Source organism: Mus musculus, chromosome 3 (genome assembly GCF_000001635.26).
Source record: "Mus musculus strain C57BL/6J chromosome 3, GRCm38.p6 C57BL/6J".
NCBI lineage: Eukaryota > Metazoa > Chordata > Mammalia > Rodentia > Muridae > Mus > Mus musculus.
Window position 1 is genome coordinate 62,623,683 of NC_000069.6, and position 25,787 is coordinate 62,649,469.

At 36.9% G+C, this 25,787-nt stretch overlaps 1 long non-coding RNA gene across 1 annotated transcript in view; it reads left to right on the forward strand.

The window, feature by feature from the left end:
* Gm34048 overlaps positions 1-25,787 on the forward strand; it is a 159,106-nt gene that overhangs the window by 18,854 nt on the left and 114,465 nt on the right. The window contains exon 2 of the long non-coding RNA XR_375704.3: positions 2,888-2,941. This is a non-coding gene — a long non-coding RNA (predicted gene, 34048). The remainder of the gene's footprint in view (positions 1-2,887; positions 2,942-25,787) is intronic.

Sequence of the window (25,787 nt, forward strand, 5' to 3'; positions counted from 1 at the left end):
CTAGTGAGAAATATGGTGTACTTCTGATAGGTCTGCCTTTATGTTACTTGACCTTTTTCCCTTACTGCTTTTAACACTCTTTCTTTGTTTTGTGCATTTGGTGTTTTGATTATTATGTGACAGGAAGAATTTATTTTCTGCTCCAACCTATTTGGAGTTCTATAGGCTTCTTGTATATTCATGGGCATCTTTTTCTTTGGTTAGGAAAGGTTTTCTTTCTATAATTTTGTTGAAGATATTTACTGGTAGCCCTTTAAGTTGGGATTCTTCACTCTCTTCTATTATACCTTTTATCCTTAGATTTGGTCTTATCATTGTGTCCTGGATTTCCTGGATGTTTTGGGTTAGGAGCTTTTTTGCATTTTCTTTGACTGTTGTGTCCATGTTTTCTATGGCACTTGAGATTCTCTCTTCTATCTCTTGTATTGTGTTGGTGATGCTTGCATCTATGACTCCTGATCTCTTTCCTAGGTTTTCTATCTCCAGGATTGTCTCCCTTTGTGATTTCTTTATTCTTTGTTTTTCCATTTCTAGATTATGGATGGTTTTGTTCAATTCCTTTACCTGTTTGGTTTTGTTTTCCTACATATTTTTAAAGGTATTTTTGTGTTTCCTCTTTGAGGGCTTCAAGTTGTTTACTTGTCTTCTCCTTTATTTCTTTAAAGGAATTATTTATTTCCTTCTTAACGTCCTCTATCATTGTCATGAGATGTGATTTTTAAATCAGAGTCTTGCTTTCCTGTTGTGTTGAAGTATCCAGAGCTTGCTGTGGTGGGAGAACTGGATTCTGTTGATGCCTAGTAGCCTTGGTTTCTGTTGCTTATGTTCTTGCTCTTGCCTCTCACCATCTGGTTATCTCTGGTGTTATCTGGTCTTGCTGTCTCTGACTGTGGCTTTTCCCTCCTGTAAGCCTGTGTGTCAGTACTCCTGGGAGACCAGTTCTCTCTGGGAGGAATGTGGGTATGGAGATCTGTGGTGCAGGGTCAGCTCCAGGGTGCAGATGGAAACTGGAAGGATCTTGTCCCTGGCTCTCCCTTGGTTCCTGTGTCCTGATGGCTCTGGGCTGGTCCCTCTTGGGCCACAAATTTGAGCAGAAGTGGTGGTCTTACCTGTGCTTAAAGGTGTGTCAGCACTCCTGGGAGACCAGATCTCTCCCAGCTGTATTTGGGTTTGGAGTGCTGTGGCACAGCATGATGGTTAATTTTGATGATCAAATTGTTTAGATTAACAAATGTGTTGGTGTAGTGAAGCATGCCTGTGGGCATGTCTGTGAGGCCCTTTCTAGAGAAGTTCAGATAAGAAAACTAGAATTATCCTGAATGTGTGCACCATCCATAGGCTGGAGTTCATAACTAAAAAAAGAGAATGAGAAAGCCAAAGATCCTGCCTCTATTCCAAGGTATTTTCAAGACTATTGTGCGATTATGTCCCTGATATCTTTCTTGGTGTCCTTTTTACTTATACATGACTCCTGACTTTTGTATGTTAATTTGTATACTGTCTTTTCACTGAAAGTGATTATGAGCTCTAATAGCTTTCTGGTAGAGTTTTTAGAGTCAAGCACACAGAATCATATTATCTGTAAACAAGGGCACATTGACTGATTTCTTTTCTATTTTAATTTATTTTATTTCTTGTCTTATCACTACTCTTATCTTTATCCTTAAGCTTTTAGGGGCTCCATTAAGAGTGATGAAAGTCAGATAACCTTTTTTTTGTTCTTAATTTTATTAGAAACACCCCCCCAATTTAAAATGCTGTTTACGATAAGACTGTCATATATAGTCTTTATTATATTAAATTATATAAAGTTTGTTCTATTCCCAGGTTCTTAAGGAATTTTATTGTAAAGGGATATCATGAATTTTGCCCGTGTCAAAAGACTGCACTCTGGACATGTCTGTGAGGCCATTTCTAGAGAAGTTCAGCTAAGAAATCCAAATTCATCCTGAATGTGTGTAGCACCATTCCATAGGTTGGATTCTATGAATAAAAAGAAGAGAAGGAGAAAGCCAAAGTTCCTGCCTTTATTTCCATGGTAGTTTTTGAAACTATAGTAAGTGAGATTATTTCCCTGATTTCTTTCTAGTAGACATGCCTGCTAGAGTCCTTCATTTCCTTACCATTTTATGAAATATTCTGAGAAGCAGTGAATCCATCTGTTCAAACAAATTAAAGTATTTGTATTATTTGTATTTTTTGTTCCCATTTCATTAATCTGTGCCTTGATAGTGATTATTTCTTTCCATATATTGCATTAGGGATTGGGTTGTTCTTTTTTTTAATTCAAGCCCCTAAGATGTATTATCAAGTTATTTATTTGAGAGTATTGAGATTAGAGGCTTGTACTAGCATTTTGTTATTTATTTAGTAATATATTATATTTGTGTTTATGTTATTGCCATATTGGGGCTAGTATAAAGAAGTATTTGAAAATTTTTTCCTTCTCTTAAAATAATAAGTTTATGGAGGCCAGATATGGAAGTCTTCATTCAGAAACAGGATAACAATATTATTAGACATTTCTTTTGCCTATTTTTCAAGCCTCAATTACCATAGTGCATATGCAAAGGGTCAGGGGAGACCTGAGCTTTGGGAATGAAAATAGTGAGAAACACAAGAACAGTATGTACATATGCCTTTTACTTTAGAGGGAAAGACTGACTATTCTAAGGCTGTACCCCAACCTGCCCTTTGTATTAGAAGGAAATAGCTTCTTTATATTCCAAAGCTACTTGTTGTATAAATAACCCTGAAAATAAATCCAAAACATAGGGGTTCAGATCTCTTCTAGAAAAACATGCAGGAACTTGAAAGATTCATGAAGAATTTCTTCCTGCATAAACAAGAATATTCACGCTGCTATTTTTGCTTAATATATCCCTAGGAGCTCTCGCGAATGCTGTAAGGACAGCAGAAGCAAGATTTAGAAGGCTTGGAGGTAAGGGAAGAAAACTGTTACAATGTGTATTTGAGATCATAAATTAAAGAGGCAAAGAATTCTAGCAAAAAAAAAAAAAAGAAAAAAGAATACAAGTCATATAAATCAAAATTTAAAAACCAGTAGCAAAGATAATTGAAAATCATGAAGCATAAATTGTAAGGTACATATATTACTAAAATTTTATAGCAAAATAAAGAACATATGCTCAAAAGACATAATCCTCTGATAAGGTTTATGCAGAAGTAACAAGGAGAAAAGTTTTTGGCTTTCTGTAGAACTAAAGAAATGCACTCAATTGCTGTTCAATTGAAGGAATAGCTCCAAGGAATACTCAAGAGTACAACCATCAAAATTGAAAAATTGAAAAAGTGTATGAACAGACAATTTATCAAAGAAGCTCCTCAAAAATTCAAGAAATACATAAAGAGTGTAAATAAAATGATGTTTAATCAACGATAAGCTTGTAAAAGTACAGTCATATCAGGATTTAACATATATATGGAGATATATTTACATTTCTGCATTGCTGTTGGGTATCTGGAAGGAGCAGCTATTCCAAGAGTGAATATTATTGGAAATGAAGAAAATTAATTCTTAATTCCATACCTATAATCTGATAAGTAATGAAGTTTTCATACAGACTCATAAGTAAACGTGCAAGATGATTTTCATGATGTGTTCATTGTAGCAGTAAAATCATTAATGACTGTTCACCATGAGATAAAGATAGTTTTAGAAACTTTTGTATATATGTATATAAAATATGTTAGAAATTAAAAATGCTTATCACTGGGTTGAAGTGATGAATCAGTATATAAAAGCAGTGATTGTTATCCAGAGAACTTGGGTTCAAGTCCCAGTACCAACACTGTGGATCACAACCATGTGTAACTCCTGTTTTGGGACCTAACGCCTAGTTTTGGTCTCTGGAGACACCAGGCATGGACCATGGTGCACAGACATACATTCAGACAAGGCACCCATACACGTAAGAAATTAGATAAAATTTTATAAATGCACATTATTGCATATGTTGGAAATACATCCACATAGAACAGTAACTCACATATTGTAGGAGACAGACCGAAGAGTACACATAAATTGCAATAGAATCAATGCTTATTAGGTAAATGAAATAGTAAATGGGGTATAGAAATGAGGAGAAAAGGGATCAAATAGTAAATTATTCATTCTGCCTTGGGCTTCAAATATATTTGCATGGGTTGGAAAGCCATCTTCTGAGAATTTTTCTTTATGTTTAACTCTTTCTTCACTTCTAAATTCCTCTTTTTATATTTGTGTGTTGAGATCGTTATTTCTTGATTAGATAGGAATGATAATGATTTGCTTTATTCAAGGCACTGGCTTTGTTATTTAGAGATGTTTTCAACTCATGATAAATTTTTATCTTTTTCCTGCTTAGATGTTTTGTTTGATTAATTAATCCTGTTTGTTCTTGTCTAGCAGTGAGAATGTTTGAGGTTGTTTATGCATGTGAGCTGAATCCCTTCATTTCTGATTTGGAGTGAGAATGGGAATACCAGTTGGCATGAACTGAAACAAGACAATGTTTTGCGTGTTGTGAATTTGCTGTTGCCAATGGAAAAACAGTTCTGGAATAAAGTAGCACTTTCCCCTTTGAACTAGACCTAGTTTTGCACTTCTGTTTCTAAGTACTTCACTGCCCATCAAATTAGAAACTTATTCTAATCTCAGTGACAAACCCTGACACTTATAATAGGATTTATTTATTTCATCTATTTACCCATCCATCTTGTTAGGCCCAGGATGAAGCCTTCTAAAATTTTACTAATAAAAATTTCACAAACAAACTGGCATTTATAATATTTAGGTTAGTTTTCTATTGACTCCTATAAGCTTACTGAAAAGCAGTCAGTGCTCTTAACCACTGAGCCAGCTAAAGAGATCTGCAACCCTGTAGGTGCAACAACATTATAAACTAACCAGTACCCCGGAGCTCTTGACTCTAGCTGCATATGTATCAAAAGATGGCCTAGTCGGCCATCACTGGAAAGAGAGGCCCATTGGACTTGCAAACTTTATATGCCCCAGTACAGGGGAATGCCAGGGCCAAAAAATGGGAATGGGTGGGTAGGGAAGTGGGGGGAAGAGTATGGGGGACTTTTGGGATAGCATTCTAAATGTAATTGAGGAAAATATGTAATAATAAAAAATATTTTTAAAAAACCCAAAATTATAATATTCAGTCATGAGGTAATAAAAGAACTTAAAATTGCTTTAAAGTATTTCAGTTGGATGAGGCAGCATAAAAAGTGAAATGTCATTTTCCTTTTAATTTTGATGCTACATGGTTCAAATGATCCTTGTTTTGAGTATTAAGTGGTTTTAAAGTAAAAAAAAATAAGCTTACTGAAAATACACACAAGCATATATATTTCAAATGGAGTTATGCCACACAGAGAGGTCATGCTTTCCCAAACAGATATAGGCTATTTATCAAAAACTCCAGTGACAAATTTGAGAAGTTTCCATTGAAGTTGTTTGTCAGGGCCAGGCATGTGTTCTTCACTCAGCATTAATTTAAAAAACAAAAAAACCAAACAAAACAAAACAAAAACAGCCGGGCATGGTGGCACACGCCTTTAATCCCAGCACTCGTGAGGCAGAGGCAGGCAGATTTCTGAGTTCAAGGCCAGCCTGGTCTACAAAGTGAGCTCCAGGACAGCCAGGGCTATATAGAGAAACCCTGTCTCGAAAAACTAAAAATAAATAAATAAATAACCAAATAAAAAACAAAACAAAAAAACATGTTTTTAGTTGTGAGTCTAGCTTTGAATGACTGAGCCAACACCATCCCAGCAAAAAAACCCTTCAGCTTACAATTTTTCCTGACTATAATATGTGTTTATGTAAAGGTGGAACAGAAATTGAAGAACTGGCCAACCAATAACTGGTTTAGCTTGAGACCATAACAAGAGATACCTGACCTATGACACTGCTTATGATATTCTGCTATACTTGTAGACCCAGTGTAATTATGATTAGAATGGCTTCATCAGAAACTGATGGTAACAGAGACTGGGAGTATCTGTGGGCCAGCCCTAGCCCATGTGTACATATGTAACAATTGTGCAGCTTGATCTTCATGTGGGACTCCTAACAGTGGGAGCAGGAGTTGTATCTGACTCTGTTGCCTGCCTTTGGGACACTTTCCTCCTACTGGGCCTCTTCTATCCTCAATAGGAGAAGATGAGCCTAGTCTTACTACAACTTGATAAGCCAGGACTGGTTGGTATCCATGGGAGGCTTGCCCTGTTTTGAAGAGAAAAAGAAAAGTAGATGAGGAGAGGGAGATGAGGGAGAAGGACTTGAAGGACAAGAAGGGGAGAAACCAGTAGGGTTGTAAGATAAATAAATAAATAAATAAATAGACTAATAAAAACCAATAATGGTTCATGAATTTATGATAACTGAAAGTAGATAACACAGAAAATGTAGCAGAAATAGATTGAAAGATTTAGATGATTTTCTTGTATAGTTTGGCCAGGCTAAGGATTTATAATGTCACCAAGGCTGAACTCAAACCAAAGATTCTCCTGCCACATCCTTCTAAGTGGCAGTAGTTCCAACTGTGTACTACTACTATATGTGTATTTTTGTAGAGACTGAGGTATAGTCAGTTGAATTTTAAGTACTAGCTGGGTGTTTCATTAATATGCTCAACATGAGTCATTTGTATGCTGAGATAACAATTTAGCAAATTAATTCATGACATTAACCTTTGATGTTGTTTGGAAATATTTACCCTAATGAATTTTACATTGGGAATGACCAACACCAACTATTTGTGAAAGAAAATTGGCTTTCAGTTTCTAGAAGTAAATTTCACTGTTTTAGAGTGTTTACCTAAAGTTCTTGTTGACAGAAACATGTTTTATAGGGCTTTGTAAATCTTGAAAACTTGGAAAATATTGCTTTAGGATTTAGAAGAATGAACAATTAGTTTGGCCTCAATTCTGTGGTTCTGAGGCTAGGCCTATTCTGTGGTTCCAAAGCTGGGCCCATTCTTTAATTCCAAGGCTAGGCTTACTATGAGGTTCTGAGGCTAGGCCTTTTTCAGCCCCAGGAGTAGGTAGACTAGAAGCAGTTGTTGAAAGAGATTTGGAGGCCTGCGTATGCTTTGGCAGTATGATTCAAGGTCTTGATTATCTAACAAAAAACTTTATCTGAAGTTATCATGAGACCCAAATAGGTAAATTTTTTTTCCAATCAAAGTTTTATTTAAGAAATATCAGAAATGGCACATAAGGAGTTTAATGAGTAAATGTCAAGAAATCATGTCTTTTTCCAGTTTGAGTGAGACACTCAAATAAACATAGATAAATGCTTCCACTATTTAAGCCCATGTCTGATAAAAATCTCTAGATATATAGAGACAATTTGCACTGTAATAGAAATGCCAAAATTGTGATTCTTTATTTTTTTTAACCACTTCAGAGTTAGTTGTTGAGCTCTATTGTTTTTTCATATTTAAAGAGTTATAATAATCCCGATAATGAGTGCAGCAATGTGTGTGTGTTGGTATATATCATTTGGGTGTGAAAAGATAAGAAATAAATGTTAGATCTCCCCATTATATTCTCTCCATATTGTGTTTTGTGAGATAGGGGTTCCTCACTGATCGTGGAATAAGCTATTCTTCTTTGTTGGCTAGCCAATCAGCTCCAGGGCTTTACTCATCTCTACCTTCACAGCACTGGAATTACAGGTTTTCTCCTTCATTCTTGGCTTTTCCCTTGAGTGGTAAATATGCCACTAAGGGTCTCATGCTTACACAGAAAGTACTTCATCCATTTACCCATCCATTTTCCTAGGCCCAGGATGAAGCCTTCTAAAATTTTACTAATAAAATTTCACAAACAGGCATTTGTAGTATTTAGGCCAGTCTTCTATTGACTCTTTGGAAACTATTGACTTCCATAGCACCTTGCAATTATCCAGTTGTTAGTAATCAAAATTAAAAAGTAAATTTGACCTGATATATTAAACTGTATACTTTTGTCATTACCTGAAACTAAGCATTTTCCTCTGTCTGAGACAAAGGACTGGCTAAAAATTGTCTCAGATGCCTGTGGTTCCACATCTATGTTTGAATGCAGAAAAATGAAATTGCCTTTAGAAGAGTATAAAACTCCCATAAAAAAAATCTCATGATGAAAATTCAGTAACACAGTACTCACCCCAATTGTCTTAAATCCTCATTCCTGAACTATGTCAGTGCTATAGAATTACTATGATTGGCTCTGTCTGACATCAGAGGTTGAGTCTAATGCTAACCCAATGGTTTTTACCCCTTGTCTTCTTTGTTGTATATATATCCAATTTTAGCAAAATCTTAAATAAATTCTAATTTTCACTAATTTGAAGAGGATTTTGAAGATTCAGATAGACTTAAAAATAACAATGAGTTCACAGATATGTTTTATATGGATTTTAATGAGATGAACTGTAATTGAAAAAGGGTAAGAGGGAAAGAAAGGGAGAGCTGAAGAAATATAAATTCATCTACTTACTACATTTAGATGTGGTGATAGTATGAAGATTAGGTTTATAGCTTAACTTTTATCTCTGTGGAGGGAATCAGAGAGTGATATCTTCAGTTAACCATTCATGGTAGTAGGCTGGAGAGATAGATGGCTCACTGATTAAGAGTACATACTGTTCTTGCAGAAGACTAACGTTGGATTCACAGCCAGCCACCCATATCAGGCAGCTAACAACTGCCTATAACTTCAGCTCTGGTGGATCTGACACCCTTCTAGCCTCCTCATGTGCAGATAAGTGTGTGTGTGTGTGTGTGTGTGTGTGTGTGTGTGTGTGTGTGTATGTATCTGTGTGGTCACTACTCACATGTGGTAGTCAGAGGATAACATGACATGAATAAGTTCTATCTTTCCTCAGTGCATGTTTTAGGAAACTAACTCAGGTTTCCAGGAATCTAAATCAACTATCACCCACTTCCATCTGGTCTAGTCCTGTGACCACTCTACTTTTAAATTATAAAAATAAAATGCTCATAATAAAAGCTATCTAATAAAAGTTCTTGACTTCAGAGCACTTTGTAAATGATTGAAATTTACAAGAAAATATTCCACATGTCAAGGCACTTATTAATAAGCAACAAACACTCTAGGTTAAAGTTACTGTTTGGATTGTTTATTATAAAATTTTGATATTTCAAGCAATATTTATATATAATAAAATAAAAATTACTATTTTTGTTATTGCTTGAAATATTCATACCAATAGTCCTTTAAACCAAGAAGTAGTTTTATTTAACAATGGTTTAATCTGGTGATTCCATTTCTTTCCTTTTCTAGAAAATAAAGATTCATTTATTTAAAATTTGTGTAGGAGCTGGAGAGATGGCTCAGCATTTAAGAGCACTGACTGCTGCTCTTCCAGTGATCCTGAGTTCAATTCTCAGCAACCACATGTTGGCTCACAACCATCTGTAATGGGATCTCGTGCCCTCTTCTGTTGTGTCTGAAGACAGCTACAGCGTATTCATATACATAAAATAAATAACCAATTCTTCTAAAATTCATTCAAAACTCGACATAAAGATTATGAATGGATTTCCAGGAATTTCAGAATAAAAATAATTTAAATATTGAGGATTTGTGGGAAAATATATCCCTCCTGCGTTATACAATAAAGCAACAAAGTTAAACCTAATGGACAAAAGAAAAAAAAATCAAAAGAGTACAAACTGGACACATTTAACAAATAAAATTTATTTCTAGAGTTCTGGAGGATAAAAGTATGAAATGAGGTACAGGTTTTACTCTCCCCTCGGTGAGAACTCTAGGCAAAGGTCCTTTCTTCCTCCTCAAACTTCTAGCTAAATTTCAGCAGTGCCCACCTCTGTATTCAAATGGCCTTCTCCTCTTCTCCAGGTGCCCTTGTGTATTGCCTAGTAGGATAATTCAGAATAATGTCATTATGAGGTTCTCATTATATCATCTACAAAATGCTCTTTTCTCAAATATCACAACAGCAGGTGGTGAGGATTAAAATGTAGAAAATATCTTTGAATAGGTCATTCAACTCACTTCATGTGGGCCTTATCTGAGAGCTGTGTATTCAAATTTTGTTTCTATCACCTCTTTGGCAAGATATATAACTTTGTTCATGTTGTTTATTTGGCCACTATACTGACCATGGGCTGATTGACAAAAGAGTTTTGCTATTAACCCTTTCTTTCTTGCTTAAACAGTTGATTTTTTAAAATTAGCTTACATGGCTGATTTTTTAATTGCTTTTTTAAAAAATATTGGATATTTTCTTTATTTACATTTCAAATGTTATCCCCTTTCCCAGTTTCCCTTCCTCCCAGAAACACCCTATCCCATGCTCCCTCCCCCTGCTTCTATGAGAAGTTCCTCCATCCACACCCACCTCCATGCCTTCCATTCCCCTACACTGGGGCATCTATCCAGCCTTCATAAGACCAAGGACCTCTCCTCCCATTGATGCATGACAAGGCCATCTTCACTCAGGATGATATTTCCAAATTCTTTCCATTTGCCTAAGAATTTCGTGAGTTCATTGTTTTTAAGATCTGAGTAGTACTCCATTGTGTACCACATTTTCTGTATCTGTTCCTTTGTTAAAGGACATCTGGGTTCTTTCCAGCTCCTGGCTATTATAAAAAAAGGCTGCTATGAACATAGTGGAGCATGTGTCTTTATTATATGTTGGAGTATCTGCCCAGGAGTAGTATAGCTGGGTCCTCAGGTAGTACTGTGTCCAATTTTCCACCAGACTGATTTCCAGAGTGGTTGTACCAGCTTGCAATCCCACCAGCAATAGAGGAGTGCTCCTCTTTCTCCACATCCTAGCATCTGCTGTCACCTGAGTTTTTGATCTTAGCCATTCTGACTGGTGTGAGCTAGAATCTCAGGGTTGTTTTGAATTGCATTTCCCTGATGATTAAAGATGTTGAACATTTCTTTAGGTGCTTCTAGGCCACTTGATATTCTTCAGTTGAAAATTCTTTGTTTAGTTCTGTACCCCGATTTTTAATAGGGTTATTTGATTCTCTGGTGTTTAACTTCTTGATTTCTTTGGATATTAGCCTTCTATCAGATGTAGGATTGGTAAAGATCTTTCCCCAATCTGTTGGTTGCCTTTTTGTCCCACTGACAGTGTCCTTTGCCTTACAGAAGCTTTGCAATTTTGTGAGGTCCCATTTGTCGTTCTCGATCTTACAGTATAAGTTATTGCTGTTCTGCAGGAATTTTCCCCCTGTGCCCATGTGCTCAATGCTCTTCTCCACTTTCTCCTCTATAAGTTTCAGTGTATCTGGTTTTATGTGGAGGTTCTTGATCCACTTGGACTTGAGCTTTGTACAAGGAGATAAGAATGGATCAATTTGCATTTTTCTACATGCTAACTGCCAGTTGAACCAGCACCATTTGTTTAAAATGCTGTCTTTTCCACTGGATGGTTTTAGCTCCTTTGTCAATGATCAAGTGACCACATGTGTGTGGGATCACTTCTAGTTCTTCAATTCTATTCCATTGATCTTTCTGCCTGTCTCTGTACCAATACCATGCAGTTTTGTTTTTTTTTATCACTATTGCTCTGTGATACAGCTTGAGGTCAGGGATGGTGATTCCACCAGAAGTTCTGTTATTGTTGAGAATAGTTTTCATTATCCTGGGTTTTTTGTTATTCCAGGTGAATTTGAAAACTGCTCTTTCTAACTCTATGAAGAATTGGAATTTTGATGGGGAGTGCATTGAATCTGTAAATTGCTTTTGGCACATGGCCATTTTTACTATATTAATCCTGCCAATCCATGAGCATGGGAGATCTTTCCATCTTCCGAGATCTTCTTCCATTTCTTTCTTCAGAGACTTGATGTTCTTATCATACAGATCTTTCACTTGCTTGGTTAGAGTCACACCAAGGTATGCAATATTATTTGTGACTATTGGGAAGGGTGTCACTTCTTTCTCAGCCTATTTATAGGTTTTTTGAGTATAGGAAGATGTACTGGCTAGTTTTGTGTCAACTTGACACAGCTGGAGTTATCACAGAGAAAGTAGCTTCAGTTGAAGATATGCCTCCATGAGATCCAACTGTAAGGCATTTTCTCAATTAGTGATTAAGGGGGAAAGGGCCCTTGTGGGTGGGACCATCTCTGGGCTGGTAGTCTTGGGTTCTATAAGAGAGCAGGCTGAGCAAGCCAGGGGAAGCAAGCCAGTAAAGAACATCCCTCCATGGCTTCTGCATCAGCTCCTGTTTTCTGACCTGCTTGAGTTCCAGTCCTGACTTCCTTTGGTGATGAACAGCAGTATGGAAGTGTAAGCTGAATAAACCCTTTCCTCCCCAACTTGCTTCTTGGTCATGGTGTTTGTGCAGGAATAGAAACCCTGAGTAAGACAGAAGGCTACTGATTTGTTTGCATTAATTTTATATCCAGCCACTTTGCTTAAGTTGTATATCAGCCTTAGGAGTTCTCTGGTGGAATTTTTGGGTTCACTTAAGTATACTATCATATCATCTGCAAATAGTGATTTTTTGACTTCTTCCTTTCCAATTTGTATCCCTTTGACGTCCTTTGTTGTCTAATGGCTCTAGCTAGAACTTCAAGTATTATATTAAATAAATAGGGAGAGAGTGGGCAGCCTTGTCTAGTCCCTGATTTTAGTGGGATTGCTTCAAGTTTCTCTCCATTCAGTTTGATGTTGGTTACTGGTTTGCTGTGTATTGCTTTTACTATGTTTAGCTATGGACCTTGAATTCCTGATCTTTCAAAGACCTTTAACATGAAGGGATGCTGAATTTTGTCAAATGCTTTTTCAACGTCTAATGAAATGATCATATGTTTTTTTTCTTTGAGTTTGCTTATGTAGTGAATTATGTTGATGGATTTTCATATATTTAACCATCCCTGCATCTCTGAGATGAAGCCTACTTGATCGTAGTGAATGATTGTTTTAATGCGTTCTTGGATTCAGTTGGCAAGAATTTAATTGAATATTTTTCATTGACATTCATAAGGAAAATTGGTTTGAAGTTCTCTTTCTATGTTGGCATTTGTGAGGTTTTGTTCTCACCATAATTGTGGCTTCATAAAATGGATTGGGCAGTGTTTCTTCTGTTTCTATTTTGTGGAATAGTTTGAAGAGTATTGGTATTATGTCTTCTTTAAAGGTCTGATAGAATGCTCCACTAAACCCATCTGTTCCTAGGCTTTTTTTTTTTTTTTTTTTTTTTTGGGTTGGGAGAATAATAATGACTGCTTCTATTTCTTTAGGGGTTATGGGACTGTTTAGATGGTTTATCTGATTCTATTTTAACTTTGGCACCTTGTATGTGTTTAGAAAATTGTCCATTTCATCCAGAATTTCAATTTAGTTGAGTATAAAGTTTTATAGTAGGACCTGATGATTTTTTAAATTTCCATGGTTTCCATTGTTATGTCTCCCTTTTCATTTCTCATTTTATTAATTTGGATACTGTGCCCTCTGGTGAGTCTGGCTAAGGGTTAATCTATCTTGTTGACTTTCTTAAAGAACTAGCTCCTGGTTTTGTTGATTCATTGTATAGTTCTTTTTGTTTCTATTTGGTTGATTTCGGCCTTGAGTTTGATTATTTTCTGCCATCTACTTTTGGGAGTATTTGCTTCTATTTGTTCTAGAGCTTTCTGGTGTGCTGTTAGTGTAAGCTCTCTCCAGTTTCTTTTTAGAGCTATGAGATTTCCTCTTACCACTGCTTTCATTGTGTCCCATAAGATTTGGTATTGTATGTCTTCATTTTCATTAAATTCTAAAAAGTCTTTAAGTTCTTTCTTTATTTCTTCCTTGACCAAGTTATCAGTGAGTAGAGCATTGTTCAGTTTCCATGTGTATGTGTGTTTTCCACTGTTTTTCTTAGAATTTAAGACCAGCCTTAGTCCGTGGTTATCTGATAGGGTACATGGGATTATTTCAATCTTCTTGTATCTGTTGAGACCTGTTTTGTGGCCAATTATTTGGTCAATTTTGGAGATGGTACCATGAGATGCTGAGAAGAAAGTATGTTCTTTTGCTTTAAGATAAAATGTTCTATAGATATCTGTTAGACCCATTTTGTTCATAACTTCTGTTAGTTTCACTGTGTCTCTGTTTCGTTTCTGTTTCCACGATCTGTCCATTTCTGAGAGTGGGGTGTTAAAATCTCCCACTGTTATTGTGTGGGGTATGATGTGTGCTTTGAGTTTTAGTAAAGTTTCTTTTATGAATGTGGGTGCCCTTGTCTTTGGAGCAAAGATATTCAGAATTGAGAGTTCATTTTGGCAGATTTTTCCTTTGACCAGTATGAAGTGTCCTTCCTTATCCTTTTTGATAACTTTTGGTTGAAAGTCGATTTTATTTGCTATTAGAACGGCTACTCCAGCTTGTTTCTTGGGCCCATTTGCTTGGAAAATTGTTTTCCAACCTTTTCCTCTGAGGTAGTGTCTCTCTTTGTCACTGAGGTGCATTTCCCATATGCAGCAAGATGTTGCATTCTGTTTATGTATCCAGTCTCTTAGTCTATGTCTTTTTATTGGGGAATTGAGTCCATTGATGTTAGGAGGTATTAAGGAAAAGTGATTGTTACTCCCTGTTAATTTTTGTTGTTAGAAGTGGAATTATGTGTGTGTGCCTGTCTTCTTTGGGGTTTGTTGAAAGATTTCTTGCTTTTTCTAGGGTGTAATTTCCCTCCTTTGCTGGTGTTTTCCATTTATTATCTGTTGTTGGGCTAGATTTGTGTAAAGATATTGTGTAAATTTGGTTTTGTCACAGAATATCTTGGTTTCTTTGTCTAGGGTAATTGAGAGTTTCGCTGGATATAGTAGTCTGGGCTGGCATTTATGTTCTCTTATGGTCTGTATGACATCTGCCCAGGATCTTCTAGCTTTCATAGTCTCTAGTGAGAAGTCTGGCGTAATTCTGATAGGTCTGCCTTCATATGTTACTTGACCTGTTTCCCTTACTGCTTTTAATATTCTCTTTTTGTTTAGTGCATTTGATGTTTGATTGTAGGCAGCCAGGCACCTAAAAGGTGGTGCCGGCCTCCGGTACACCCTCGCTGTGTCACTGCGCAGGCGCTAGCCCGAATCTGGCACCAACCCCTCCTGAGCGGGTGCATACAAATCAAAGTGCCGGCAGACTGACCTATCCCAGGAGGACACATAGCTCTCCCCAGTGCTGGGGTGTATATAAGCAGTCCTCCCTGGGTTTCCTGGGTTTTCCGGGTTTCCGTAGCATCGAGGTGTTCCTGAAATAAAAAAGGCTGTTGAGAAGAATCCGACCGTGTTGCGTTTTTTCTTGCTGGACGAGGTGAAAGCAACATTCGATTGTTAAGGGGACAGGAGGAATTTCTTTTCTGGTCCTGTCTATTTGGAGTTCTGTAGGCTTCTTGTATGTTCATGGATCTCTCTTTCTTTAGGTTAGGGAAGTTTTCTTCTATAATTTTGTTGAAGATATTTACTGGCCCTTTAAGTTGGGAATTTTCACTCTTTTTTTCTATACCAATTATCCTTTGGTTTAGTCTCATTGTATCCTGAATTTCCTGGATGTTTTGGGTTAGGAGCTTTTTGCTTTTTGCATTTTCTTTGACTGTTCTGTCAATTTTTTCTATGGTATCTTCTGCACCTGACATTCGTTCTTCTATCTTTTGTATTCGATTGGTGATGCTTGCATCTATGGCTCTTGATCTCTTTTCTAGGTTTTCTATCTCCAGGGTTGTTTCCCTTTGTGATTTCTTTATTCTTTTTATTTCCATTTTTAGATCTTAGATGGTTTTGTTCATTTCCTTTACCTGATTGATTGTGTTTTTCTGTAATTCTTTAAGGGATTTTTGTGTTTCCTGTTTAAGGGCTTCTATCTGTTTACCTGTATTCTCTTTTATTTCTTTAAAGAAGTCATTTATATCCTTCTTAAAGTCATCTATCATAGTCATGAGAAATGTCTTTATATCTGAGTCTTGCTTTTCTGGTGTGATAGTGTATCCAGGACTTGCTATGGTGAGAGAAGTGGGTTCTGATGATTTCAAGTAACCTTGGTTTCTGTTGCTTATGTTCTTAAGCTTGCCTCCTGCTATCTGATTATCTCCCTGCCCTCTCTATATATGACTAGAGCCTGACCTTCCTGTAATCCTGGTTGAGTCAGAACTCCTCAGAGTCCATTGTCACTATGATCCTGTGATTCTGGGATCCTGTGATCCTGAGAGTCTGGGTTCCAGAGTTCCTGGGAGTAAAGTTGCCTCTGAGACCCTGAGATCCTGGTGTGACCATGTGCCGCAGACCTTTTGGGTCCCTGCTCTTTCAAATTCATGGCCTCTTTTTTCATTCACTGTTGTTACAGTATTGTTACTTACACATACATACATATACCTAAACAATATTTAAAATATATATATATATAATTACATTATTTTTTTCTTCTCTTTCTTTCTTTCAACTCTTTCTGGCTTCCAACTCCTCTTAAAATCATGGTCTCTTATTATTTAATTATTATTTTTACACATATATAAATAAATATACAACATACTGAGTCCATTTACTGTTGCTTGTATGTATATATTATTAGGGATGTCCACTTGCGATTAGATGCCAGTTAGGAGCTCTCCCTGACAAAGACCAATTCTCACTTTCTCTCAGTAGGCATCAATTGCCTACAGCTCTTAGTCTAGGGGTGAGACTCATCAGATTTTCTCTAAACATATTTGCATGTCACTTGGTATTATGATTGTTCCGGTTTTGTATAGGTGACCGTATTGATGAGATTTTATATGTGTGGCTTCCTTATCATATCTAGGAAACACAGTCTTCTAGCTGAGTTGCTGGCCCTTTGGTTCTTTTTTATTTTTAAGCCATATTACTATTATTATTATTATTATTATTATCTTTTATCTTTATTTACAGTCTAGTCATTATCCCCCTCTAATTCTGCCCTCTAACAGTTCTTCATCCCATTCCTCCTACTCCGTCTCCAAGAGGATGTCACCACATCCCTTACACCATGCTAGGCCTCCCCATTGGGACACATCTCAAGGGGAGGCTCTAATGCCTGACATTCTTACTGATGCTATGATGTACTTACAGATAAGAGCCTAGCATGGTTGCCCTCCAAGAGTCCCAACAAGCAGCTGAAACAGATACTTACATCCAACCGGTGATCTGAAGTGAGGGACCCGTGTGGTCAGATCAGGGAAAGGCTGGAAGGAGTTGAGGAGGAAGTAGAACCCATAGGAAGACCAGAAGTCTCAATAAACCTGGACCCCCCGAGATCTCTCAGACACTAAGCCACCAACCAGGCAGCATACAACAGCTGGTCCGAAGTCCCCAACACATATACAGCAGAGGACTGCCTGGTCTGGCCTCAATGAGAGAAGATGCACCTAACCCTTGAGAGACCTGAGGCCCCAGGGAATGGAGAGGCCTTTGGTTCTTAAAATCTCTACTTCTTCTCTTTTCTGATATTACTTGAGACTTAGGTTTAGAGTTGTATTATATATTTATCAATTTGGGTTGGGCTCTACAGAGCTAGTTTTTCTCTATATTTTGACATCTGATGAGGATTGAGAGATACATTTATCTCCAGACATAGGATAAGCATTTAGGATTCAGTTAAGACTGTGCTGGTTTAGGAAGCTGCAGCTAGAGATTCCCTTGTCAGTTCTGTGACTTCTCCAGCCATAAGAAGTGGATATTTCTTATTTGCCCCAGGTGTTTTTGATATGTCAGTTCTGCTCTTTTTGAACTACTTTAGTCTCAAAGCTTCTAAGACATCATGCTTTTATGATTATTTTTTTCTTCTATAGCCTTTTCTTTCTCATTCTTGTGCTTTGCCCTATTCTGTAAACACTGGTTTCAGGAGATTCCCAACAGAAACCTCTCTTTAAATATCCTAGATATTTTGTCCAAGTGAGTCAACCTGTTCCCAGAATTTTAATTGACACAAGGTTAACACACAATATTGAATTCTGTATCTTTCAAATAGAGAGAGGAACAACACACAACTACTTAGACAACATTGACATCTAGATACCTCCTTCTATGTATTCATGCTCACATTCAAAAACTAACATTTTGTTTGTTTTATTTGGTTTTATATCAGTTTTGTTTAGTATCAAATAAACACTCTAGCCTTCCTGGTTTACTGAAATCTCTATTGGTTATATTCTATTGTGTCTTTCTGTCTATACAGTTCTCATGGTCTAGAATGCTCTTTCTTCTTCTTGTAAATATGTATTTATTTTTCAAGACTTAGCCCAAGCATCACTCCACTGTTAGGATGGCATTCAGTCTCCTCTTTCTACTACAACTGAATATTAGCATCACACCCAATTGTGTTGGAGGGCTTATTTCCTCTCCACTGAAAGGCAGATATGTATGTTCCATTCATTTTTGCAACTTTACTTTTTAGGCATACCTTAAAATCATTTCTAAAGCCCACTGCAAAGTATCTACTGTTACCATTAATTTTTTTGTTTGTTTGTTTAGATCATTAATAAAGACACAATAGTAATTGTAGTTAACACTTATTCTTGGCTACTGCTTTAGACGTCTGGTGGTTTGTATCCTTTTAAGACTGCCTTCAAGGATTTCTGTCTCATGTTATAAACGTTTGTGTATAACCTTCTTCTGTCCATTGAATGTGGCTTGATTTTAGTGCCCTGCTTCTAAGGAATACAACAAGATACTTCTGAGATAAGATTGCAAAAAAAAAAAGTGACTTCCTTGTTGATTACATTCTTTCCTTACTTGCCTTGATGAGATATGTTGCCATGTGGGTTGTCATGGGGAGAAACCCATGTGACAAAAAACAGAGGCCAACACCTACATAACTGAATTTATCTAGGTACCCTAGCCTGGAACCTTAGCCAAACATTCTGATAGCAGGGAGACGAGAAAAGATGCAGCAGAGGATCCAAAATTCTGACCCAGAAATTGTGAAGAGGTAAGCACTGGTTGTTTTCAGTGAAGGTAGGTGTCTCAGGAGGAAAAGAAAAGACATTGAAACTTTTGGATCTAGAGTTATAGGTGGCTGTGACTTCTTGACCTGAGCAGAGAGAAGCAATTTTGTACTTTACAAGTACAATGCAAGCTCTTAACTATTGAGCCATCTGGCCTAGCCCCCAAATTCTTAACTCTGTTATAACATAAACTTGTCTCCTATTGTTCTAGAAAAGTCCCAAGCATCATTTTAATAGGTTTATAAAATAAGGTACATTGATGTCAGGAAGGGGAAAAAACAAATAAATAACCAATAAAAAATAAATAGAATTAAAAAATAAACTAAGGTACAAAATTAAATTTGACAATATTTCTCCAGATACTTTCATGTTTAATCTTGAGAATGCAGGATAGTGTTCCAGTCCAAATACTTAACTTTGGAATAAGACAAGATTTCAGTGCTTTTGGTATTTACAGTTAATAACATCAGATCATAGAACATTTTTTGCATTTATTACTTTTAACATTTAAGGACATAATACACATATATTGTTTAATACACTGTTTGGTATATAATAGATATTTAATTAGCACCAATGTATAATATTGTTCATTTGGACTTAACACTGAGTCCTGAATAACTACTTGGTAGAAAGACTTATTGATGTCAGTGTAGATGAAGGAAATTTTATATATGAGGGAATATAAGACAAAGGATAATTTGAATTTTTATTAACTAGACCTGTAATTTTACTTAGAGTTGAAAATAGAGATACAAATTTATATCACATGCATTATTTGGTTATGTATACAAAAGGGCCAGTAATGCAGCTGTTTAATAATTGGTCTAACATTCTCAAGTCTACCTTGAAAGTTCATTAGCACATTTCATATGGGTTATGCATGTACTTGTTATTAACATTATTGTCATCCATATCTCTTGCACTTTGAGTTGATAAAGTGACAAAATAGGTTGTGAAATTTGGATTATAAAATTAAAGGAAAATTTATTTGGAAGGAATCAAACAATGGTCCATTTTTCAAATAACTTTTATTTTCAACATCTCAATGTGTAAGTGACAAACAGTACATAGAATTCTACAGTTCTTAACCTTTCTTGGGGATAACTTAAATAAAGAAAAGCAGTCACTGTCTTTGATGAACAGCATATTTTTTGTTAGCCATTTTCCTTATAGATTTCTTGACAAGGCAAAAGTGACTTTATCACTACCACTTTCACTTTTTGAAGTCTCATCTCTATTTTTCATTTGGTCTTGTCAGACTCCAAAAGAAAGAATTCACATAGAAACTGTGTGGGTTAAAATGCTGGCATGTCTACAAATCATTGTTTGCTAATTGAATTTTGTGTTATTGGAATCTTTCAGTATCCTTTTAACAGGAAGATATCTAAAGATAATTAAAGGAAATGTTACATCCAGAGAAACTTTCAGGCCTGGGTACATTATCAAAATAATTCATGGCACCGATGTCCTGTCTACAAAGAAAAAGTTGTCATGGATCCTTGACAGTTTATAACTTCAATCAAAAGTATTTTATTTCAGGTCTACAGAATGAGTTCCAGGACAGCCAGGCTACACAGACAAAATGTGTCTGGGGGAAAGAAAAGAGCCAAAGTATTTTATTTAAAACTGTTGCTAAAAAGGGGTTATCTCAAACATCATGATCTTACAATGATGGGAGTTCATATTAGATACATGATTATTTTAGCTAACAGTAGTTTACAGGTTGTTGAACATATAACACAGTGGGTGCCATTGTGTGCGGTGGCAAGAAACAGAGATTAGATTACTGGGTAACCCTGTCTCTGAGACCTCTGTTTTATCACTGATCAAATGGGAAATACAATTACACTTACCTTAAATTACTTTTTAAGTTAAAAAAAAAAAACAAAAAGAAGATGTCATCAGGGCACAGCGAGGGGCATAATCCTTTGATTCCCAGCACTCAGAGGCAGAGGCAGTTAGTGCTCTGTGAATTCAAGGCTAACCTGGTCTATATAGGGAGTATCAGCTTAGCTAGGAATACCCAGTAGAGGCCGTCTAACAAAAGGAAAAAAAACAAACAAACAAATAAGAAAGAAAGACAAAAAATAAGGAAGGAAAGAAAGAAGCAAGGGAAGATAGAAGAAAGGAAGAAAGGAAAGAAGGGAAGAAGGAAAGAATGTAGCCATCTGCTCGGCATTCCAAGAGTGTAAGTGCTCAAAGTTAACACTTATCCTATTACTATAATTTATGGTACCATCTTCGGAGTTTCTGGAAGATTAACCTATCAATTTTTTAATGCTCCCTAATGGCATTTCTTTCAAAAATTACTCCTGATATTGAGGTAGGGAACTAAACTCTGGCTATGAGCCTCAATCCATTAGGATTCAGTTTTTTACTTCCAGCCTCATGAAAAAGGAGCTTGGGAAGTTGGCTTATTTGTCCAATGAAGCTGTTTTAAGGCTGTTTCCTTTTAAATGCTACAAATCCAAACCTTCCCAAAACAAACTTTCCCCAAACCAAACTTCCCAGAACAGTCCATGAAAGTGTGGATTTTTAAATATGGCCTGCATAGCCTATATAATGCTGCTTGTGTGTATTTGATTCCAGTGTGTGTTTATGTGTGTGTGTTTGTGTGTGTGTGTGTGTGTGTGTGTGTGTGTGTGTGTGTGTGTGTGTACAGTTAAAGAAGAAGATGGGATGAATATGGGAGAATTCAAGGAGAATAAATAAGAAACTCGAAAGGAAAGAAAAATTATATTTTAATTTAAATAAGTAAATAAATGACTACACTAACCCTCAAAAGTAAACAAATACTACCATGATATCTATCACATACAGGAAACTGCATACAATGTAGTCTTAGGCCCAATTACCCATCATATCTCATAATCGCATTTATTGGAATTTCGTAAAAGTATGTTAAACAAATATTTCAGATAAATAACTGAACTACCCTGGTTACTAAAGCACAATTAGTTACTGTCAAGTTGTATAACCATCCCAAGATATTCAAATAGATTTACAAATAAACTATGCTTTATACACACACATACAAAAAACAAACAAACAATTTATTACCTAGTTTGTCAAATTCTTTCGTAAAACTACATGAGAAACGCTTTCATCATGGAGGGAACTCTTATTGCTTTTCTTTCTTTCTTTTTTTTTTTATTACGTATTTTCCTCAATTACATTTCCAATGCTATCCCAAAAGTCCCCCACCCCCCCAGACTCCCCTACCCACCCATTTCCATTTTTTGGCCCTGGCATTCCCCTGTACTGGCGCATATAAAGTTTGCCTGTCCAATGGGCATCTCTTTCCAGTGATGGCCAACTAGGCCATCTTTTGATACATATGTAGCTAGAGTCAAGAGCTCCGGGGTACTGGTTAGTTCATAATGTTGCACCTACAGGGTTGTAGATCTCTTTAGCTCCTTGGATACTTTCTCTAGGTCCTCCATTGGGGGCCCTATGATCCATCCAATAGTTGGCTGTGAGCATCCACTTCAGTGTTTGCTAGGCCCCCGCCTAGTCTCACAAGAGACAGCTATATCACGGTCCTTGCAACAAACACTTGCTAGTGTATGCAATGGTGTCATCGTTTGGAGGCTAATTATGGGATGGATCCCTGGATATGGCAGTCTCTAGATGGTCCATCCTTTCATCTCAGCTCCAAACTTTGTCTCTGTAACTCCTTCCATGGGTGATTGTTTCCAATTCTAAGAAGGAGCAAAGTGTCCACACTTTGGTCTTCATTCTTCTTCAGTTTCATGTGTTTTGCAAATTGTATCTTATATCTCTCTATACTAAGTTTCTGGGCTAATATCCACATATCAGTGAGTACATATCATTTGAGTTCTTTTGTGATTGTGTTACCTCACTCAGGATGATGCCCTCCAGGTCCATCCATTTGCCTAGGAATTTCACAAATTCATTCTTTTTAATAGCTGAGTAGTACTCCATTGTGTAAATGTACCCCATTTTTGGTATCCATTCCTCTGTTGAGGGGCATCTGGGTTCTTTCCAGCTTCTGGCTATTATAAATAAGGCTGCTATGAACATAGTGGAGCATGTGTCCTTCTTATCCGTTGGGACATCTTCTGGATATATGCCCAGGAGAGGTATTGCTGGATCTTCTGGTAGTACTATGTCCAATTTTCTGAGGAACCGCCAGACTGATTTCCAGAGTGGTTGTACAAGCTTGCAATCCCACCAACAGTGGAGGAGTGTTCCTCTTTCTCCACATCCTCGCCAGCATCTGCTGTCACCTGAATTTTTGATCTTAGCCATTCTGACTGGTGTGAGGTGGAATCTCAGGGTTGTTTTGATTTGCATTTCTCTGATGATTAAGGATGTTGAACATTTTTTCAGGTGCTTCTCAGCCATTCGGTATTCCTTGGGTGAGAATTCTTTGTTTAGCTCTGAGCCCCATCTTTTAAGGGGGTTATTTGATATTCTGGAGTCCACCCTCTTGAATTCTTTATATATATTGGATATTAGTCCCCTATCTGATTTAAGATAGGTAAAGATCCTTTCCCAATCTGTTGGTGGCCTTTTTGTCTTATTGACTTTTGTCAATAAGACTTTTGTCTTATTGACTTTTGTCTTTTTGTCTTTTGCCTTGCAGAAGCTTTGAAGTTTCATGAGGTCCCATTTGTCAATCCTCGATCTTACAGCACAAGCCATTGCTGTTCTATTCAGGAATTTTTTCCCCTGTGCCCATATCTTTGAGGCTTTCCCCCACTTTCTCCTCTATAAGTTTCAGTGTCTCTGGTTTTATGTGAAGTTCCTTGATCCACTTAGATTTGACCTTAGTACAAGGAGATAGGAATGGATCGATTCACATTCTTCTACATGATCTTATTGCTTTTCTATGTGGAATATTTGCAGGAGCTGTTCCTTGCATTGGAAGGTCTTGGCCACTCAAAGAAGTTGAATATGCACCCTCTGATATCACTCTTGGCCTTCCTTTCTAGCTTCCTTTAGTTGTGCTTGCCCTAAATTCATAGTTCAGCATTTCCTTTCTTCTGTCAGTCTCCAGATGATCTGTGCTAGAAATCTTTCAGCATGACTCTGGCTGTGATTTAAGACAGTTTCTCTTTTTAGTTCTTTCTTCCTCAGTTTTGTGTCCTGCCTCTAGCCAACTCTCAAATTCTCCCACTGACAACAGTGGCTCTGAGAAGTCACCTGAAACTCTTTCTGTCTTAAGACAAGGAGTCAGTAAGGACCCCCATCTTGTGCATTCACAATCTGTATGTTTTCTTCTAGAGCCAGCAGATCATGTCCAGTCTTAACAGAAGAGACATACAGTTCTGTGAAGGCCTATGAGGGAGACTATGGCCCTATTGCTGGTTAGTTTTCTATTAATTTAACCAATATATGAGGCAATAAATTGATAAAGGGAAAGTATTTTGCTTCACAGCTCTATGTTTTGTTGGTGGTTGGTGTGGCCACATGCTTTTGTTCTATGATGGCATATTGTGGTAGGTATTCAGTTGAGCAAAACCAGTCATTCTACAGATGGGAAGTGAAAGACAATCCATTTCAGTCCACCACAAGTATGTTACCTCTGACCTAAAAAATCTCTCATTATGCCACCATCTCCCACATGTTCATCCTTCAACTAACTAAACATAGGCTAAGGACTAAGACTTTATTACATATATCTTTGGAAGACATTTAAACTCCAAGCTATAATAACTTCAACCAGAAGTAAATAGAAGCTGATCCTGGGATGATAGATATTGTTTTTAGTCTTTGTTACTGAGAGCATAAGAAATCTCATCAATGTCCTTTGAGACTCTAGGTTTTAGTTTGGAAATGTGTAGGTCTTTTTGATAAATATTTCTGAAAATAAAATTCTTCAGTATTGAGGGAGACATTAGGAGATGATGCTCTTCATCTCCACTATTATTTTTCTCCCAACATTAGATGAGTTTTCCCTGGGTCATTGAATTCCCTGGACCAGTCTCCTTGTAGCACAGAGAACTCAGGGCTTAGAAAATTTCTGTCTTAACACTAATTGGCTTCCACGGGACATGATTATACCCTTTAAGGACAATACCAATATCACAGTTTGTAACTTTGTTATTCTAGCCTGAATTACTGACATCAGTGATAATGGGCAGGTTCTTTAAGAATATGATGTCTACCTTACTGTCTTATTTAGGCTCTCCATTATTGTGAAGAAGCACCACAAGCACTGCAACTCTTAAAAACCATTTCATTGTGGCTGGCTTACAGTTTTACAGGTTTAGTTCACTATTTTCATGACAGGAAGCATTGCAGTATGTAGAAAGATATGGTGCTGGAATAGTGCTGAGAGTTCTACATCTGCATTGGCAGAAAACAAAAAGTGACATTGAGCATCTGAAGCCACAATCCTGCCCCCTCCCCAGTGATATACTTCCTATAAGAAAGGCACACCCATCCCAACAAGACCACACATCCTAATAGTGCTATTTCATATGAACCCATGGGGGGGGGGCATTCTCATTCAAACCACCACACACATATATTACATCCTTAGGTTTTGCAAAAAATTAAAATAAAACAAAATAATTCAAAAACATGTACCAGCAGTTTATATCCTTGGACAGATTTGATCCATGAAACGTCAGAGAAACATGCGTTTTTGTGTAGTAAGAGACCAATTCCTCAATTTTCCAGGATCTCACTGTCATGGATGAGACTGGCTTTCATAAAGCCTGGAACACACATGGATACTACTGGAAAGCATGCTTAACAGCCTCAGTGTTAAGTTGGAAAACACTGTATTTTTTTACTTTCAAAATATTATGTTTCAGTGCATTTTAAAAATACAGCTCACGTAGCTGTGATGGAGAGTAGTTGAACATAT